The sequence below is a fragment of the Microchirus variegatus genome, assembly GCF_963457635.1.
Source record: "Microchirus variegatus genome assembly, chromosome: 6".
In the NCBI taxonomy this organism is placed as follows: Eukaryota; Metazoa; Chordata; class Actinopteri; order Pleuronectiformes; family Soleidae; genus Microchirus; species Microchirus variegatus.
In genome coordinates this window covers 13,021,029-13,033,485 of record NC_139807.1, presented here as the reverse complement: position 1 = coordinate 13,033,485, position 12,457 = coordinate 13,021,029, and the positions used below count along the sequence as shown (strand labels likewise).

At 39.4% G+C, this 12,457-nt stretch overlaps 1 protein-coding gene across 1 annotated transcript in view; it reads left to right on the top strand.

Annotated features, from left to right (window-relative positions):
• LOC310928837 (neuronal acetylcholine receptor subunit alpha-9-II) overlaps positions 1-12,457 on the top strand; it is a gene marked incomplete at both ends in the record, with an annotated part of 158,899 nt that overhangs the window by 55,848 nt on the left and 90,594 nt on the right. The gene's annotated exons all lie outside the window — the stretch shown is intronic.

Genomic DNA, 12,457 nt, shown 5'->3' with positions numbered 1-12,457 from the left:
GACTACAGTTCTGCACATCTTCTTGTTGAAAATCGGTACCACTGCACTTCTGGCATGTTCTCGCTCTTCAAGTTTGTATTAAACCATGCAGCACCCCCAATCGATTACATGCGGCCCCCCACTTAATATCATGTTATAATGAAAATGCGGCCCATGACGCCATCACAACATGTTTTTTATAACAGTAATAATAAGACATTTGGTCATTATTATCTCATTATTAAATGCATCATATACAACATTCAATTACATATATAAATACGCTTGTTGGGGCCCAAGCCACGAATGGCAGTGGCTGAAACAGCTCCTGGCACAGTTGTCCACACTATTATTTATGTAATTTAAAATAAATGTCTGTTTTTGATATTAATGCATTAATTTTGCATCATAAATAGTATTATTAAGTATATGTGTGATATCATGATGCAATATTGTTAACAGTTGGGCTTTTTTTTCCCACTTTTTGTTCTCTAGGCCTGCCCCCTCCAGACCACAGATGTGCATTGGCCCCCAGGTCATTTGAGTTTGAGACTCCTATATTAAACAATCTGGTCAAAAAGTCCACGTCTCTAGACATCGACAAACCTCCACAGGTATGTCATCTGGACCAACTGCCTTTCCACTCTACACAGCTGCCTTCACTTCCTCATTACTAATCATCTGTACTTCCCGAGGCATCATCTATCCTCCTCTCATTAGCTCCCAAAATACTCCCATCTTCTCAACACACTATGATCGTTTGTTAGAACATTTCCATTTCTAACCTGCTGCACAGAAAAGGTGACATTAAGACATTTTTAATGTAAAAAAAAAAGGTATTGTTTTAAAAGGAAAAGCTAGTGTTGTAAGTTCACATAGGGCATCTATGTGCACTTACAACACAAAACTCTACAGGTACAATGCAGAAGCATGAATCAAGAATGAAACTGAAGAAAAGGGGAAGCTTTTGAGTCCTCCTGACTGTGACCATTAAACAGGATTTCCATTGTTGTTCAGACTCATTTCTCCACATGACAAGCACACATTTCTGTCAGGAATGATTGATATAAAAATCTGTGCAAATCTCATCTTAGTAAAGGTCAAAACTGTATTTGAGAAGTGATAATTTCATGAAGGGTTATTTCAGAATGCCCTAGTGCATTCAACAATACAGTTTTTATATAGGATTTGTGTCAGAATCCATATTTTGTTGCATAAAATTAATAAAATCGAATCAGATCAACCACTAAATTAACTGCCAAATGTTCTCCCGCTTCTTAAATGTGAATACATAAACTAAGGATATTTAATTTTACTTTCTATGTTATAGAGGAACAAATAAACCTCCCCCAAAAAAACCAATTATCCATGATTTGTGGACAAGTTTTGATTTTGTGTGGAACGTTTATTTAATAATTAATTTGAACAGGTTTATTTAATGGAGCAAACAACAATTTACAAATAATCAACAATAAATAGTGAAGGGTCATTGCCAATGAAAAATCGTCATTATCAAGCCAAAGTGGTATATTTTAATTTAATTTTTATCAAGTAATGAAACGTCTGAACACTGAGTTACTGTAAGAAGGTAGAACTTATAAAACACGGAGCAACATAGCGGATGTACGAATAAACACACGATAACAACTTAAGTTTGACACTTCCTTTGGTTAATAATGTCCTTCACTATGTCTCCATTTAACTTCAGTAAAATAACATAACATAACATGTTGAACCTGTGTTGTTTCGTGTTGAGTGAGACGCCATGACAAATAAACGAAGGCTCAAACGCAGTTTCAAAAAGGAATGAGACATTAAATGAACAACAACTCCTCGTCAATTAAAGCTGGGGGGATTCCATTAAAGCGAAAGAAACGGTTTTGATTTCAGCAGAAGCAGCAACAGCTCATACAGGAGCAAAAACACCGACATTTCAAAGTGACTCTAAACACAAAACCGCTCACCTGTGTGTTCGTCAACCCCGCTGTCCTTCACTCTGTCCGGCTCCGTACCGACGGACTGACCGGTGACCGATGACCGGCTCTAACCGAGACGTATTTATGAGAAGTTCTCCTGACTCTAACTTCCCGTTCGTGAAAGTCACGTTACTGCAGTCTCACGTGACCTGCTGGCGCTTTTGTCCATGTTGTTGGATTCGTTGGATTCGACTGTCTTCTTTGCGCTTGGCACAAAGCATTTGGTGCAGTACCGCCACCTACTGGTATGGAGGATGCATCGAGACTCTGCCATCAGCCATTGACTTTTATTTGATATAATAAACAGACATATAGCTAATGTGCATATAAAACAATGTGCATATCAGATATATATGATACAAAAATACAGATCACATATATACTGAATAAAATATATGAAAATAAATAAATAATGTAATTTAAAGGTGCATTATGTAATAAATCTAAAGCAACTGACCATAAAATCCTCCTAATGTCACAGAGACTCAGTATAATGTTCATATAACAAACTGAACTCGCCAACAACAACAGTACAGCCAAAATATTTTGCAGACTGCAAATCGTGTGTGTTTTGAAATCAGGTTTTGGCATGTGGCGCCACCTACCGCCATCTACCAATCATTGCAGTCAGTAGAGTCTTAAAGGTCCCATATTATACCCTATTAACCCAAGCTGCCGAGCAACCAGGGGTTGCCTAAAAGACCTACAATTCAAAACAAACTCAAAACAGGGTGTTTTTGTAGACCAATAGTGACGTGTAAATAAAATGAAATGGGCTTTATTAATTTGGTACCTAAGAAATCTCAAATGGCACAGATGGTGCCGAACGAGAGAATGCCTAGGCATCTCTTTACTACAACCTCTGTCATTTTAGTCTGCTCGACTTCAGCAGCATCAGACTTCGCACAGCTAATGTCCACACATTGTTACATGACCTACATGAGTTTTTAAGCTCCTACTGCATATTTTAAAGGTGACATTTACTTTAAAATGCAATATTTCATTAGGCAAGGGAAAAAAAATCTTTAATTTATGCTGGGTTCCATCTGCATTTACTCTCAGTGGCATCTAAACCTGATCCTTCTGGTGGAATCTCACAAGTATTATCTTTATTTTGATACAAAGATAATTCATAGAGCGCTTGTAATTGCAGAGATATACTATATATTAAAAAATCAGGGTCAGGGAAGAAGTGATTAAAGAACGTTTTCTGTGACATATTTTCTGCATTATTCTAACTTATAAAAGAGTACTGAAATATTTTAGTAAAAGTACCACTATTTTGATAACATTTTACTCAAGTACAAGTACTGGTCTAAAAGTAGCTCGTTTGTTACTTACTTTTTCCTCTTTCATGTGTTGTGCAAAAAGGACAAGGGGACTCAACTCTCACATGATTAAAGGCAAATGTTTACAAATTAAAATGCTGACAAAATAAAATATATAAACGAAATGTATCAGACAAAATGGGTCAAAGGTGACAAATACTTTAACTTTGCCACTCACTCAGGGAGTGACGCCAATTGACCTGTCCTTGTCATTTACTGTGCATGAATTTAAAGTCAAACCAACATTTTTTTTTTAACTTGTAGACAAGTACAGTAGTTCCAAAAAAATACTTTGGTAGTACACAAAAAACCTACTCAATTACAGTAACACGAGTAAATGTAATTCATTACTTTCGACCTGCTTATCAAGCAACTCCTGAACTCAGACTTGGAGTCTATTTTGTTACCATTAGCCAAGACTGTGCTGCAACATATTATTTACAAATTACATTTAAGTTCATCACCTTCAATTCTGAATTTTGCAAACGTAATCACTTAGAATTTTATAATTGATCAAGTTCTGATTTTTCGGCTTCTTAAATGTGTATATTTCCTGGTTTCTTGCTCTGTATGACAAATAATTTAAAAATAAATTGACACTTGAGGATCAGCATTTCTAAGTTTAGGAAACACTGATCAACAATTTTCTGGACCAAACAAACAGAGAAAATTAATATATAATAATAGGGAAATAATCGCTAATTGCAGCCCTATTTCTGAAGAATGATAAACCTGTAAAAAGGCACAATATATTTGTTTTACATTTATTTTTAACATAACTTTGTCATGTGTCAGTTATTTTCTGTTCAGGGCTGTAGTTTACAATTACCAAATGAGTCGCCAACTATTTTTCGTAATCGGTTTTATGTTCTCTGATTTCTCAGCTTCTTAAATGTGATTTTTTTTTTTTTTTATTTCCTTGCTCCATACAAACAAATCATTAACACCGATTCATTTTAATTTGTGGAATAAACAAAACATGTTTTGAGAACATCATCATTTCCAGGTTTGGGAAACAATGATAAACATTTTCTGGACCAAGCAAATCTAAAAAATAATTGACTGGTGAATTGATTAGAAAAAAAATAAAAATCAGCCCCTTTCACCACAAAAGAAAGACAACCAAAACGTCATCTCTTCTTCCTGTCAGAGTCATGATGCCCAGGACACTGACTGGAAGAATCTCCTCGTCCCGTACTTTGGTGTTTTACAGATATTTTTTTAGGGTTTTATTCGACTGCTGTGTATTTTCCTGCACCGATGTGTGGATCTGGCTGTGATTCATCCCATGGGTTAGGGTTAGATTGAGACAGTCAGGGGGCGACAGGATCAGGAATATTAGCATTGCACGTGTGGCTGCTTATATTGCTGTTGATGGTACTGTAATACTGTACAAATAACTATTTGAATGGCACTGCCATAAAAACAATGCTACAAAAATAACAGTTTGAAGGGTCAAACATAAAAAAAGGATATAATTAAATAAAATAGGCCAGATGAAATTAAATGGTAATACATCTAATTAAAGAAAGGCATACTTAAGATTACAAGTTTCATGTCTCGCAGCATCTTTTTATATGAGCCATATTACACCATAGGTGGTAGTGGCTGAAGGTAAGGAAGTTGTGAGAAGCATCCCAATACATGATATCCACTCTAGCATTCCCTGCTATTCTAGAACGATATTCTCTTTAAAACCTTGTGTGCAAAGTTGAAGACTGGACAGAGTCTTTATCGCAACTGATGCCGAGTCATGTTTGACAAGATCAATTTACTGCAAATCATATTAACCCACTAGAGCTTTTAGATGTGCCCATTTAGAACTATTCTCAATGGTAATCCAGAATTAACATCTACTTTACATGCCTTTAACTTAGTTTCACTGTAGGAAACACATGTGGCTCCTTTGTCCAGCACTTGAATACAAGCCACTTGTAGCCAATTGCATTCGTGATCATTGTTTGGTTTGAATGCCAGCAGTTAAACTGCTGCTTAGTGTCAACACAACTTCTACCCTCAATCTCACATTTTTTTAATGTAATACAATCATGATCTTAAAACTCAGAGAACTGGTGAATATAAAGTAAAAACAATATTATACAGGGCCTGTAGGTTTGAGTTTTCTGGTTAAGACCAAACTGACACTTGAGGTCACTGTCAAATGTGCCGAGTCTACAGTAACATGTTATGCAATTTGTTTTTAAATAATTCCACATATTTTAGTTCAAAGAACTTACTTATCAAACAAACTCTCCTCACAGAACCACTGAAAAAAATACAAGTCAGCCATAAACTTAAGAATAAAAGTTTTACTTGATATACAGAGGGCAATAAATACAGGTTGAAGTGAGCCGTGTCTGTATTTTAGTGTCACATGTGCATGTACAGTGTTTTGTCAAGTGTGGTTGTGGGTCAGTGGGGTTCTGGCTTTAGGTGGTAAAGTCCATGCATATCACAACAAGCCGAGTCACAAAATCAGATAGCTCCTTGTCTGATTTTGGAAACTGAACAGCCATGGTTTGCCACTCCGCCAGGATCTGTGGCCAGATTTCCTCACACACAGAGAAGAAGGGGAAGGACGAAATGCCTTACCATGTTACGAGTCGGCTAAAATTACCTCGATCTCTGTTGTGTGAAGAAGACAAGGCTGGGACTTCTTCTGTGACAGGTCCTCACATCCAGTCAGGGCCCACCGATGGATGCCCTTCCTGAACTATACCCGTCTTTCCTGTTCTACACTGACAGTTACAAGCGATCCACTCACTTTGTGGTCCATTTGTGATGATGCTAACCCCAGTGTCTTGGTTGGCGGCATGAAAAAGTGTAAATCTCCCAGTTGTCCAGACAAATATTCCTTCTGATAATGTAGCCTCGCCATAAACGCTCCTTAAGCCCCGATTTTGCTAAGCATGAAATCAATACAAGAGGGTACTCAACAGTGACTCCTGGAATTCAGCCCACAGAATAAATGTTTTATTTCAAGTCTTCGCATCAAAAGATAAACGTTTTAACATTTGGCGTAAGCTTCAGTTAAATAATCCGAGTTGTGTCTCTCTGCCAGGTTTGTTACCTCCTAAAGAAACGCGCTCTAAACCTGCAACCTACAATCCCATTTATGAAATAAACTATGCAGGATAGCCCTGCATCCCTAAGACGACTAATGCAGAGTTTTGCAGGGGAAGATGGAAATCCCCTGCTGGGAGGCCTCCCAACATGACGCGCAAAAAGGCTTCATGAACACAAAAAAGGTTCAACGCCAGTTTTTAGAGGGAAATAAACTTGACAGAGTGAGACAAATCAGCATTGATACTGAATTCCAGTTTAGTTAGCGACTACAAAGGCTGACAGCAGTGCATAAAGTTTAAGACTTAAATGAATATCAAGTGTAACTACCCTTGCATATCAATCAAAGTTTAGCTTCTAGTTATCTTATCAAAGCAATTACCAGTTGAGAATAAAAGAATATCTGCTCTAGCTCATCGTGATCAATCGTTACATATCTTTGAGAGTTATGTGACTGCAACGATGAAAGTAGCTGTGTCTGTATCTTAGTGTTGTGATGCATCACATGTGCAGTCACAGTTTTTTGTCAAGTGTGGTTGTGGGTCAGTGGGGGCAAGAGAGTTCTGGCTTTAGGGAGTAAAGTCCATTTAAAAAAAAAATCTTGGTGACCATGTCCTGTAGGGCAGAGTGATGTAGCAGCAACTGAGGCATTTGAACAGTTTGGCAAGGTCCAACATCTACAAATAAAGAAAGAAATAGAGTCCGCCCACTTCAGTATAAAATAAATATGGATTAAACAAATTAGGAACCATCTGAAAGAACGTACCTGAAGACATCCTGTGGAAAAGAGGCTTCATTGTAGACGAGTCGGTTCATCTTGAGCAAAGTCCTCATCGCAGCAGGGTCGGATCATCTCGGGCGAGGTCCATTTAAGTCACTCAAACATTGATTCTGTTGGGTCATGCAGAGAGCTTGCAATGTTTTGCATGCAAACCTTTAGAGGTGAGATTACTAACCCTAAGAAGTCAAATTCAATGATTTTTTTTTGTCCAAAGGTGTGTGTGTGTGTGTGGGTCAGTGGAGGTTCTGGCTTTTGGTGGTAAAGTCCATTAAAAAAAAAAAAAGAAAAAGAAAATCTTGGTGACCATGTCCTGTAGGGCAGAGTGACGTAGCAGCCATTGAGGCATGTGAACATTTTGGAAAGGTCCAATATCTAAAAATGAATTTTAAAAAAAGAGTCAGCACAGTTGAATATTAAATAAATACGGATTAAACAAATTGGGTACCATCTAAAAGTACGAACCTGAAGACATCCCGTGGAAAAGAAGCGTCATCGTAGAGGGGTCAGTTCATCGTGAGCGAGGTCCTCACCACAGCCATCCAGGACAGGACTTCTCCAGGTTGTGGTGTCCAACATGGAGTCCTCTGATCCAGAAACCTGCTGCAGCCTTTATCGTCTCTACAAAGCAAGGTAGAATTTGATAAGTCACAAGAATATAAAATAAACAAATGACAAAATCCTCAGGTAGCTCACCTGGTCAAGTGCGACAGGTCCTTACAGCCAGTCAGGGCCCACCGATGGATGCCCTCCCTAATCTATGCATGCCTTTCCTGTCCTACACTGACGGTTACAAGTGATCCACTCACTTTGTGCCTCATGTTGCCAGCCATTTGGGATGATGCTAACCTCAATGTCTTGATAGGCTGCATGAAAAAGTGTTAATCTCCCAGTTGCCTAGACAAACATTCCTTCTGATTCTGTAGCCTCACCACAAAAAGTCCTCTGCTTAAACCCTAATTTTGCTAAGCATGAAATGAATACAAGAGGGTACTTGCACATCAGTCTCAACACCGACTCCTGGAATTCAGCCCACAGAATAAAGGTTTTATTTCAAGTCATCGCAGCAAAAAACTGAAGTTTTAACATTTGGCGTAAGCTTCAGTTAAATAATCCGAGTTGTCTCTCTGCCAGGTTTGTTTCCTCCTAAAGAAACGCGCTCTAAACCTGCAACCTACAATCCCATTTATGAAATAAACTATGCAGGATAGCCCCGCATCCCTAAGACGACTAACGCAGAGTTTTGCAGGGGAAGATGGAAATCCCCTGCTGGGAGGCCTCCCAACATGACGCGCAAAAAGGCTTCATGAACACAAAAAAGGTTCAACGCCAGTCTTTAGAGGGAAATAAACTTGACAGAGTGAGACAAGTCAGCATTAATATTGAATTCCAGTTTAGTTAACGACTACAAAGGCTGACAGCAGTGCATAAAGTTTAAGACACAAATTCTATCAAAAGTGCGTCAACAAATGCCAGATTTAAAGTTTTTTTTTCATAACCGTATCCATGGGCTGAATAACACCTAAAATCTAATGTGACTACACTTGCATATCAATCAAAGTTTAACTTCCTAATCCAATCAGGAACTACTTATCTTATCAAAGCAATTTCCATTTGAGTATAAAGGAATCCCTACTCTAGCTCGTCGTGATCAATCGTTACGTATCTTTGAGAGTTATGTGACTGCAACGATGAAAGTAGCCGTGTCTTTATCTTAGTGTCGTGATGCATCACATGTGCATGCACAGTCTTTTGTCAAGTGTGGTTGTGGGTCAGTGGGGGCAAGAGAGTTCTGGCTTTAGGGAGTAAAGTCCATTTAAAAAAAAAAATCTTGGTGACCATGTCCTGTAGGGCAGAGTGATGTAGCAGCAACTGAGGCATTTGAACAGTTTGGCAAGGTCCAACATCTACAAATAAAGAAAGAAATAGAGTCAGCACACTTTAGTATAAAGTAAATATGGATTAAACAAATTAGGAACCATCTGAAAGAACATACCTGAAGACCACATGTGGGAAAGAGGCATCATCGTAAAAGGGTCAGTTCATCTTGGGGGAAGTTCTCATCGTAGAAAGGTTGGTTCATCTTGGGCGAGGTCCAATTATGTCACTCAAACATTGACTCTGTTGGGTCATGCAGAGAGCTTGCAATGTTTTGCATGGATTCCCCAACTTTTAGTTCAGTTAACTGACCCCAAGAAAATCAAATTCAATGTTTCTTTTTTTGTCCTAAACCAAGTTTGGTTGCGGGTCAGTAGGGACAGGGGGTTCAGGCTTTAGGTGGTAAAGTCCAAATAAAATTTAAAAAAAATCTTGGTGACCATGTCCTGTTGGGCAAAGTGATGTAGTAGCAAGGTCCAACATCTAAAAATAAAGAGTCAGCACACTTTAGTATTAAGTAAATATGAATTAAACAAATTGGGTACCATCGGAAAGAATTTACCTGAAGACATCCCGTGGAAAAGAATCGTCATCGTAGAGGGGTCAGTTCATCTTGGGCGAGGTCTTCACCACAGCCATCCAGGACTATACTTCTCCAGGTCGTGGTGTCCAACACGGAGTCCTCTGATCCAGAAACCTGCTGCAGCCTTCATCGTCTCTACAAAACAAGTCAGAATTTGATAAGTCACAAGAAAAAAATTAAATAGATAAACAAATGACAAAATCCTCAGGTAGCTCACCTGGTCAAATGCGACAGGTCCTCACATCCAGTCAGGCACCACCGACGGATGCCCTCCCTAATCTTTACCTGCCTTTCCTGTTCTACACTGACAGTTACAAGCGATCCACTCACTTTGCAGCCATTTGGGATGATGCTAACCCCAATGTCTTGATAGGCTGCATGAAAAATGGTAAATCTCCCAGTTACCTAGACAAACGTTCCTTCTGATTCTGTAGCCTCACCACAAAAGGTCCTCATCTTAAGCCCTGATTTTGCTAAGTATGAAATGAATGCAAGAGGGTACTTGCACATCAGTCTCAACACCGACTCCTGGAATTCAGCCCACAGAATAAAGATTTTATTTCAAAAATTGAAGTTTTAACATTTGGCGTAAACTTCAGTTAAAAAATCAGAGTTGTCTCTCTGCCAGGTTTGTTACCTCCTAAAGAAACGCGCTCTAAACTTGCAACCTACAATCCCATTTATGAAATAAACTATGCAGGATAGCCCTGCATCCCTAAGACGACTAACGCAGAGTTTTGCAGGGGAAGATGGAAATCCCCTGCTGGGAGGCCTCCCAACACGACGCGCAAAAAGGCTTCATGAACACAAAAAAGGTTCAATGCCAGTCTTTAGAGGGAAATAAACTTGACAGAGTGAGACAAATCAGCATTAATATTGAATTCCAGTTTAGTTAGCGACTACAAAGGCTGACAGCAGTGCATAAAGTTTAAGAATTAAACGGATAACTAGTGTACCAACAAATGCCAGATTTAACGTTTTTCATAACATTATCCATGGGCTGAATAACACCTCAAATCTAATGTGACTACACTAACATATACATCAAAGTTTAACCCTAACCCATAATCAATCGTTACATATCTTTGAGAGTTATGCGACTTCAACGATGAAAGTAGCTGTGTCTGTATCTTAGTGTCGTGATGCATCACATGTGCATGTACCAGGTTTTTGTAAAGTGTGGTTGTGGGATGAGGGAGGAGAGTTCTGGCTTTAGAAAAAAAAACACTTTGTGACCATGTCCGGTAGAGCAGAGAAACGTAGCAGCCATTGAGGCATTTGAACAGTTTGCCAAGGTCCAACATCCAAAAATAAATATCAAATAAAATCAACAAACTCCCGTGAATCCCGTGGGAAAGAGGCATCATCATAGAAGGGTCAGTTTATGTTGGGCGAAGTCCTCACCCCAGCCATCCAGTCAGGGCCTACCAATGGATGCCCTCCCTAATCTATATCTGCCTTACCTGTACAGTGTTTTGTCAAGTGTGGTTGTGGGTCAGTGGGGGCAGATGTGGTTCTGGTTTTAGGTGGACCATTAAATTAAAAAAAAAAAAAATTAAAATCTCTGTGACCATGTCCTGTAGGGCAGAGTGACCTAGCAGCCATTGAGGCATGTGAACATTTTGGAAAGGTCCAACATCTAAAAATAAATAAACAAATAAAGAGTCAGCACACTTTAGTATTATGTAAATATGGATTTAGCAAATTGGGAACCATCTGAAAGAATGTACCTGAAGGCATCCTGTGGGAAAGAGGCATCATCATAGAAGGGTTGGTTTATCTTGGGGTGAAGTCCTCATCATAGAAGGATCAGTTCATCCTGGGTCGAGGTCCGCAACAGCCACCCAGGGCGGGACTTCTCCAGGTCGTGGTGTCCAACATGGAGTCCTTCAATCCAGAAATCTGCTGCAGCCTTCATCTCTAAGTAACAAGAAAATACAAAAAAGTTAACAAATGACAAAATCCTCAGGTCGCTCACCCGGTCAAGCGTGACAGGTCCTCACATCCCGTCAGGGCCCACCGATGGATGCCCTCCCTAATCTATATCTGCCTTCCTGTACAGTGTTTTGGCAAGTGTGGTTGTGGGTCAGTGGGGGCAGGTGTGGTTCTGGCTTTAGGTGGTAAAGACCATTAAAAAAAATCTTTGCGACCATGTCAGCAATTTAGTATGAAGTAAACATGAATTAAACAAATTGGGTATCACCTGAAAGAACATACCTGAAGACATCCCGCGGAAAAGAGGCTTCATCGTAGAAGGGTCGGTTCATCTTGGGAAAAGTCCTAATCATCGAAAGGGTTGGTTCATCTTGGGCGAGGTGCTCACCACAGCCATCCAGGACTATACTTCTCCAGGTCGTGGTGTCCAACATGGAGTCCTCTGATCCAGAAATCTGCTGCAGCCTTCATCGTCTCTACAAAACAAGGCAGAATTTGATAAGGTACAAGAAAAAAAAAGTCAACAAATGACAAAATCCTCAGGTAGCTCACCTGGTCAAGTGTGAGAGGTCCTCACATCCAGTCAGGACCCACCGATGGATGCCCTCCCTAATCTTTACCTGCCTTTCCTGTTCTACACTGACAGTTACTCACTTTGTGCCTCACTTTGTCAGCCATTTGGGATGATGCTAACCCCAATGTCTTGGTTGGCTGCATGAAAAAGTGTAACTCTCCCACTTACCTAGGACAAATGTTCCTTCTGATACTTTTTCTGAGTTATCATCTTAATGACCCTACAAGCTGCCTAAATTGTGGACTCAAGTGGTCGTCAATGACACATTTGAAAGAAAATCATGCATAATAATGGACTACAGACACTGAAAACTGCTTGTGTGATGAGTATTCAACCCTAAACCCTACCCTATCAAAAACACCA